The sequence below is a fragment of the Mesoplodon densirostris genome, chromosome 1 (genome assembly GCF_025265405.1).
Source record: "Mesoplodon densirostris isolate mMesDen1 chromosome 1, mMesDen1 primary haplotype, whole genome shotgun sequence".
Taxonomy (NCBI): Eukaryota; Metazoa; Chordata; class Mammalia; order Artiodactyla; family Ziphiidae; genus Mesoplodon; species Mesoplodon densirostris.
The window spans coordinates 160,365,959-160,375,653 of NC_082661.1; the positions used below are offsets into that span (position 1 = coordinate 160,365,959).

Below are 9,695 nucleotides of genomic sequence, written 5' to 3' on the forward strand. Positions count from 1 at the left end.
GCAGGTGATTTTTGAATGTTTCTTAGTAAACAAGACAGAACAAAATAGTTAAAAGTAGGAAGAAAACTGCCTGAAGTGACTTAGTGTTATATATGTTTAAATTATATCACCCTTACAGAGTGAAGTAAGTCAGAAAGAGAAAAACAAATATCATATATTAATGCATATATGTGGAATCTAGAAAAATGGTACAGATGAACTGGTTTGCAAGGCAGAAATAGAGACACAGATGTAGAGAACAAATGTATGGACACCAAGGGGGAAAAGCAGGGGTAGGGGTGGGGGTGGGGATGTGATGAATTAGGAGATTAGTATTAACATGTATACACTAATATGTATAAAATAGATGACTAATAATAACCTGCTGTATAAAAATATAAATAAATTTAATTTAATTTAAAAAAATTATATCACCCTAGCTGGAAGTATATACACACACAAACCCCCCACAGGTGATAATATCAATGGTGATTAGATTAGAGTTCATATTTTTATGAGCTGTTATAAAGGCAACTGAAAATTTCCAACAGATCCAATATTTCTTACATTGCATTTGCCTTTATTGTTGAAGCTGTGGAATTGGTCAGCTCATCTTTCTGAGGACTACAACAGAGTGAAAATAAGAGAGTAGGACATAGAGGCATTATAGGTGTCACAACACTTTAAAATCCATAATCATACTTAGGAATGGCTACACTGTTCAGTTAGTATTTGTAATATTTTTTTAAGAAATAGGCTGTTTTTATTATAACAGCTATGTCTCGCCTTTTTTCTCTTCTTTTCTTCTAGTTTTATGGCAGTTCTTTTTGAGGATCTGGCTACTACAAATATCCTTTAATTAGCAATGCTTTTGACATTACACCTATTGTACAAAGAAGATTGAAATAGGACAGGAATTCAAAACAACTGATGGAACAAATTGTGTCTAGTAATGCATTCCTTCCCATTCTCATGCCTTTTGTTAACTTTGCAGAATTAGGAACAGTGCTTCTGGGTCAAGTGAAATTTCATATGCAAGGTTTGGTAAGTTTCATTCCCATTTAAACCTTCATTAAACCCCCAAATTTAGCTGTGCTCCTCTAGAGACGAGTGGCTCATGCTTTAAGAAGTAAGAGTAGCAATACTGCTTACTGACCACACATATTTTCACAGGAAAATGGGGATAATGATGTTGCCCCTTACTTTAAGAGTGATATACAGTTCACTCTCAATTATCCAGAAATGGTTGTCCATTTTGCTCATTATTTCTAACCTTTATTTCTTCCTTTTCCTTAGTCTTAATATTTTTGGACTTTGCATTGTGCCAGCAGAAAATGGAGAGGAAAAATGATGAAATATAGAATATAAATGAATATTGTGTTGTCATTTCTAGCTTTTTAAAAATGAAGTTATATTGAAATAATTACATCAATTTTTGATCACTTAGCTTGTATTTGTATCTTTTTCTTTGCATGAAAAAAATGGCTAAGTAAATTAACAAGATAAAGATTCCAAAGGAGACAATTAAAAAATACCTAATAGGAGAAAACTTACAATAATTTCACATCAATTATTTATATCAAACAATGGATTTCTAATACTTACAACTTAGACATGTATCAATTAAAGTCACTCCCTACAGAGTCTCTATGTGAAATCATTTGTTAGACCAATTCAAGTTATGATTTAAAGCTAAAATTAATTTAATTTATATATTCTACAGTTGCAACTTGTTTCTATTTTTTATCTGAATTCATCTCTAATTATTTTGAATTTATGATGCCCTTTATTTTTTCCAGTACAATTTAGGCATTATTAACTATTCAGGGACTATCCTTTACCCATATATAGCAAAAAGACAATTTCTTATTATCTTTCACCCAAAATATCTTGCATACTGATATGAAGAACCTAACCTCCCCCAAAAATGCACTTCCAAAAGTCATATACACTCCAAACTCAACGATCAGTATAATCTGGGCTCAACATTTCTGTCAAACCATGTTTCCCACTCTTCTTCAATTCTTACACTTTATACTATCTAGGTCACCTTCCTTCTTTTCTCACAAATACACCATGAGGTTTTTAAGTCCATTTTCTGATATAGTGTTCATCATTGTAATATACTTGTTCCAATTCTGTATCTGTGGGAGTATTGTGAAGTCAACCCGACATGGTTTCATATAATAAAAATCGTCATTAAAATAAAAATTATGATAGTGATAAAAAGTGTGTAATTACAACATGCAATTTTTTTTAATATTATCTCATTTAGTTCCTCACAATAACCCTACTTATGAGGTACATATTATTATTGTTATACAGATTTACTGCCCAGGAAATTAAGGTCAGGTGGTTGACAGACTTGCCCAGAAAACCAGTAAATGAAGGATGTTGGGATCTTACCCCAGATAGTCTGATCCAGCATTTAGCTTTTCATGCTCTCTTTATCACTTATTTGCTTGTGACTTTATGTAAATGACATAACCTCTCTAATCCTTTATTTCTTCCTTTTAAAAATGAATTTGTATTTGTGTGTGTAGATGTTTCATATCAGCCATTTCTCCAAGGATCCCTGGTACGTAGAAACCAAGATCTGTGGGCTAGGTGTGCTCATTGTATCAGAGTTTCTTTACTTCCAAGTGCTCTTAGCAGATAGAAGCAGAAAACAACACATACACATACATCTGTAACGACTGTATATCTATCAATTATATTACAACCTACAAGTTTGTACTGATCCCTTTAATGCATATCACAGAACAGAGTTTATTCTAGTTTTCTCCTTTTCCATATTTGTAGCTCCCTTCTTCAGTGTTTGTGAATATTGATTTAAATATATGTCAGCATATTAATAGTTTGTGAAGATTGGTCTATAATTAACTTTTATTCAAGTAGCAATGAGATTACTATTCTTCTTGATCTGGTATAATTAACTTCACATTTCGGGAAAGATAATCATTTAGACTGCTTTTGAATATTTCCTGCTGAGTTTTAGCTTTGTGCTGGTTTTGGTCATGACCACATGACAATTTTACTATTAATATATTTAAATTAAAGTTGAAAATGCAAGAACAATGTACACAAAACAAGAACATGGTAGCATGTTAAATATAAGATCTTAATTCTGAGATTTTTCTTGGGAGTTGGAAGGGGAGATTCAGAATTTCAGCCAAACATAGTTTTCAACATGTGTTTAAAAGCATTATTCCTAACCCTTATGCTCAGTTAGGATCAGATAAATGTCTTATTGATCTATCAAAACTGGAGGCTACATATTATATTTTAGAATCATAGTAAAGTCCACATGTGTGATCCATGTTTGAAGTACAGTAATACATTATCAGTGAGGCCCATAAGCTAAATGAGAATCATTCATAGGTCTAAGACCCTCTGTTAACAGCGTGACTCAAGTATTTTTCACACTCAGGTCTGGAATTCTCAAGGATCTTAAATGTAGAGATTATTGATTTTAAACAATTACACAGGTGCAGTCCAATCTTAAATAATGTTTGTCAAAAGGCTTCAGAATATAGGGCTGGACACCTAAAGACAGCTAATTTACAGCTGGAATGGCTAAGCTTTCTGTCTCTGGAGATGCCTGGTTTTTTGACTCTTGTCTGAGATAAAGGCAATGGCATTTATGATGTGCTGTTTAAAGTTGTAAAATTTTCTGGTGATCCTGCTCCACCTAGGGTTGGCTTCTTTACCAATGGCTCAACTAGCTCAAATAGTTTGACAAGCCTGGTTTGGCCACTTGGAGAACTTCTTAGAGTTTCCTCTAGCTGCTCTCCTGAAGCTAAGATTTCTCATGTAAACTTGGCAGTGCAGCCAGAGGCTCAGTACAACTCAAGGGCAAAAAGATTGTTTCTCAGACGTTTGATGGCTGCCTGAAACCTACTTCTCTTGTTCTGTATGTTTTACATTTAAATAAAAGCCTCACGTGAATATACTCTATGGAATCTGCTAGGTCTTTCAAATATCCAAAGAGTGGAAAACATTACAACACCACACTGACTACTCTGGGTAATAGTGGAATATTATTTCAGGCAAGTCTAATATGGATAGAAGGTGTGGTAAACTTGGTAAGCAGCTCCAACATGGGTGAAACTACAAAAGATAAGACAATATCAAATAGGTAACTCAGAACAGACCAAACACATGACTCCATACCTCCCTGGAGGTACCAGTGTTTATAAGGGTCAAGCATCTATTTGATCCAACTGAAGGAAAACCTAGTGTGATCTTCATTCTGTGTTTTAATTGGGGGAATTCATAGGGCCCCCATGATACCTGATTCTTCCTCTGTATCCTGCAGAAGAAAAACTGATCCCTGCGGGGAATATTTGCTTCAAGATTATTCTTGTTAAATGGAGTTAAAATGTATCCCTAGACTTTCTCGTATTTGTTGCTTCTCACAAATGTGCTTTTGTTGTAAGCTCAGGCATGTTCTTAGAAGGGAGATGATCTGGAGTTCAAATTCCACCTCTAACACTAGCTAAATGTTACATCTTTTTTGGTACATTTTGTTACATTACAGTCCTTATCCATAAAATGAAGATAATAACACTACTTACCTCATGCAATTTTATGTGTTAATGAGACAGTGCATGAAAAACATTAACACAGTGCTGGCTTGTAAGTGTTCAATAAAGGCTAGCTTATTTGATATTTCTAGTCACATGGTTAGACAGTCTAAATCTCCTCTACAAAGTCATTCTTGACAGAATTAATTTTGCACTGTTAATGCTAATGATGTATAGTCCATGTGTTCTGAATATCCAGTCCATAAGTCATATTTAACTGGTGAAATTTAACATATGTAGCATTAGACTTAAAATGACTGCTTGCCTTAAAAATCAATGTGACCAGGGCCATTTCTATATGTGGTCCCAGGAAATATCCTTATGAATATCCAGATTCCTTTTTTTGGAGATCATTAATATGCTCTTTCCTGGACATTATATAGTAAAATATGCATCCAAGTCCCAGGCAGACATCATTGGTCGCTCTTTCTGCACTGTAGAGTGCAGCATTGTTTTGTGTTCATACTTTTTTCTTTATTTGAGATAAAATCATTGTAATTCAAATTTCAAAGGGGTTCTTTTTTGTTTAGCTGAACACTTGAATAAGGACTTTTATTTTATATCTTATCACCGCCATAACTCTTGAAGATTTCTGTAGGAAAGTGAAATAGTTTTATTTATTTATTCTATAAATTATTAATTTATTAATTCTATAAATAGTTTTAAAGATAAAACTATTTATAGAATTAACAACAAATATAGAGGTTCAAACCTTGAAACGTTCACTATCAGTGTCCATTTGACTTTGAAATCAGACATTGACACTTTACAAATATTCAGTTGATACTAAGTAAAATGGTAGCATTTGCTTTAGAGTTAGAAAACATGCATGAGTAGTGCAAGATTTAAATATACCTGACTTGTGTTATTCATTTTGAAATACTTCTTTGTGTGAGAAGAGAGAGCATCCTACATGATTATTAGCTTCAGGGCCATTTAAAGTATTTGAAAGCAAGTGCATTATTTTAGAATAGCACATAAAAGGAGATTGTCAAGACTTGGTGAAATTTTATTAATGACAGTTGATTTAATAAAACAGCCTACCCACTGAAAGCTCAAATCTGTTTGGTAAGAATTATATTTTTGAACTGAAAATTAGATATTTCCAGGGTGATTTTGCCCTTTTGAAAGAACCAGTGAGTAGAAAGAACCCACCTTCCTTGCCTATTAAGTTAAATGTCACCAAAGTCACTAGTACCTTAGTTTCTTTTTAGAAAATTCAAGTAATTAGAATTGTAAGAACTCTCTAAACTTTTAAAAATAAATGATTGAATTTATATATGAGATATAAAATTTATGAGAAATCTGACCATCACAAAAAATATTGTTTGATAAGAATATGTTAAAAATAAACAACTAAGAAGGCATTTTAAGAAGACGCCAAAGGCAGAGCCTGAACTTGTCTCCTCCCAGAGATAAATATCTACATGTGGATTAATTCCCTCAGAAGAGAACCTGAAAACTAGTTTATTACCTGTTTCACAACAAAGAATAAAAAGGATTACATCAGGATGGGTAGGAGGAGCAGAGAAAAGTTCTCACCCAAAACCCTGCCCCTGGCCTGGCCACACACAATACAGAGGGATCTTATTAGAAAGGCTTTTCTCCTGGGGGAGCAAGTGTGGGACCCCACATCAGACACACAGGCCCAAGAATTCTACACCAGAGAGCTGAGTCCCCAAAACGCCTGGCTTAGAAAACTAATGGGGTTAATGTCCAAGGGTCCAAAAAAGCTATTGGAAACTGAGACTCCCCTCTTAAAGGGCTCACATGCAATCCTTCTCACTCAGAGACACTGCAAAATATCAGCGGTTTGAAAACTGCAGAGACTCTTTGTGAAGGAGAGTTGTTTGCAAATCTAAAAGCATCAGTTGGGGGGATGCAGGGGGTGTAATATGGTGGTAATACTCGTAGGAGGCACTGGCAGAGGCCATTGTGTTCCTCACCTCACCTGCTAGCACAGATCTGAGAGCTTGGATGCACTACCCTGCCACAAAGCTGAAGCTGGAAAGCTCTGGCAGCTGCAGCATCCCCCCACACCCTGACTGGGGTGGCACAAATAGCCATGGCATTCTCCTGCTCCCTAACTAAAGTCTGCGTGGCTGTGACATTCCCCTGCCCCCCCTGGCTGGGACTGGAGAACACAAGCAGTCATAATATTCTCCCACTCCTTGCCTAACAGCTGACTCATGTGCACAGACAAGGCACTTTTGTACTACATTGCTGAAGCCCAGGGGTGGGTGCAGTCAAGACATTTTCCTGCTGCCTTCTTGAAGCAAGAGAGCAAGTCCCACCCCCTATAATCTCCAGCTACCTAGCGAAAGCCAGTGGGTGCATACAATCTGCATAGGAGACACTACTGGCTGGCCTGCCCCTGGGGCCACGGGGGCTGGTGTTCTTGAACTTCATGACACTGGAGCAATCGGAAAGACAACTCTTGGCAGGCCACCATACCCAGGGCCCTGAACAGACAGCAGACTGAAACATAACTCTGTCTTATATGAAGAAGGCTTATTTACTTAGTCTGGAGCTTCATCCTGAGGGACAGGCTTCAGGTTTCCCACATATCTAGAGGCTAAGGAGGTGTTTCCAGGGACTGTAAGCAGGGAGACACCATCCTTGCACACCCCCTTGGCCTCATTAAGTCTTGATGAGGCTCCTCAGAAAGGAGCTTATACACTCACCAGGAGCCCCAGTTTTTGCAACCACAGCCAAGGAGACACCTACGGATCTTCTGGTCTGGAGGTCAGCAGGGATTACAGAGTCCTGTCATCCTCACGCAGTGGCTGACACACAATTGAGCCTGATGATTGCCCTGAGCTCCAACCAGCCCACACATAGATTAATCCACACCCAGGATGGGCAAGTGACTCCAACCCTCTCCTCCCCATATGGCAGTCACAGACTTATCACAGCTGGCGGGCACTTACAGCCCACATGAGGGATGGCCATAGAATGCCTGAGTCTGGTGGCCAGAGGAGACTGCACTTCTGGGCCACACAGAACAGCTTCTAAAGAATACCACTCTTTCAAGACCAAGGCTCTCCAGTAGAGTCTTCAGACAACTGGTGCCAAAGCCCCAGGAACATCCTCCTCTCCTCAATCATGCCTGCGGTCTTGTCATCAGCAACCTGAATCTCAAACCTGGGGAGTGCCTCAGAGTGCTGGGCAAGGTGGCCCTGGACGCCAAGAGCTTCATGCTGAACCTGGGCAAAGATGGCAACAAACTGTGTCTGCACTTCAACCCCTGCTTCAGTGAGTACGGGGACACCAACGCCATCATGTGTAACAGCAGATGGCGGGGCTTGGGGGGCCAAGCAGCAGGAGTCTGTCTTCCCCTTCCAGGCTGGAAGTGTTGTGGAGGTATGCATCTGCTTCGACAAGGCAGAGCTAACCATCCAGCTGCCTGGTGGATACAAATTCAAATTCCCCAACTGCCTCATCCTGGAAGCCATCAACTACCTGGTGGCCAATGGTGACTTCAAGATCAAGTGTGTGGCCTTTGAGTGAAAGCAGCCAGCCCATGGCCCAAAATAAAGGCAGCTGCCTTTGCTCCCCCTGGAAAAAAAAACTGATGGAGGTAGCCACTTTCCATAATACATGTAGACAAACACAGAGAGACAGACAAAACAAGGAGACAGAGAAATATATTCCATATCAAAGAACAAGCCAATCCCCAGAAAAATACTTTAATGAATCAGAGATAAGCAACCTACTTGACAAAGCATTCAAAATAATGTTCATAAAGACACTCACTGAACTCAGGAGAAGAAAGGGATGAACGTAGCAAGAAGCCAACAAAAAGAAACTATAAGAAAGAACTGAAGAGAAGTTATAACTGAAATGAAAAACACATTGGAAGTGTTCAACAGCAGAATGGATAAAACAGAAGCAGATTGGGAGTCTGGGACTGACATGTACACACTGCTATTTTTAAAATAAGTAACCAACAAAGACCTAGTGTATAGCACAGGGAAATCTGCTCAATATTCTGTAATAACCTAAATGGGAAAATAATTTGAGAAGGAAAGATACATGTATATGTATAACTGAATCACTTTGCTGTACACCTGAAACTAACATAACATTGTTAATCAACTAAAAACAAAAAGAAGCACAAAACAAGCTGAAAGACAAAGCAATGGAAAACACCCAGACAGAGCAGCTCAATGTAAAAAAAGAACTAAAGAAATGAGGATAACATAGGGGACCTTGGAACAACATCAAGTGGAATAACATTTGCATTATGGGGGTTTCAAAAGGAGAAGAGGAAGAGAAAGAGAAATTTCTTTAATTTGTATTTAAAGAAATAATGGCTGAAAACTTTCTTAATCTGGGGAAGAAAACAGATATTCAGTTCCGGGAAGCCCAGAGTGTTCCAAATAAGACAAACCCAAAGAGCAACACACTGAGACACGTTGTTATTTAAATGGTAAAAGTTAACAATTAAGAGATAATTGTAAAAAGAAAGAAGCAAGAAAAAAGGCAACTTATTATGTACTAGGGACAACCCATAAGGCTATCAGCACATTTTTCAGCAGAAACTTTACAAGCCAGAAGGGAGTGACATGACATATTCAAAGTGCTGAAAGAAAAAAACTGCCAAACAAGAATTCTCTACCTGGCAAGGTTATCATTCTGAATTAAAGAACAGATTAAGGTTTTATAGATAAGCAAAAGCTGAAAGAGTTCATCACCACTAAATTGGCCTTGTAAGAAATGTTAAAGGGACTCCTCCAAGCTAAAAAGAAAAGGCACTAATTAATAAGAAAACATATGAAAGTAAAACTCTCACCAGAAAAGGTAAATAAATGGTAGAGATAGTAAATCAATCTCTTATAAAACAAGTAGCAAAGTAAAAGTCAAAAGTAGTAAAATTAATTAAAAATACAATAATTATTCAAGGGATACATAAAATAAAAAGATGTAAAATGAGTCATCAAAAATATAAAATTAAGGAGGTATTAAAATATAAAGCTTTGGAATGTGTTCAAAATGTAAACAAACAAACAAACAAATAAATAAATGGAAATAGATACTGTACTCTTAGATTGGAAGAACCAAAATTGTTAAAATGTCCATACTACCGAAAACAATCTACCAATTAAATGTAATCCCTATCAAAATACC

General features: G+C 37.1%; 1 pseudogene; it reads left to right on the forward strand.

Annotated features, from left to right (window-relative positions):
* The first annotated feature begins 7,215 nt into the window (after positions 1-7,215).
* Positions 7,216-8,075, forward strand: LOC132488715 (galectin-1-like; annotated as a pseudogene).
* The last annotated feature ends 1,620 nt before the right edge of the window (positions 8,076-9,695 follow it).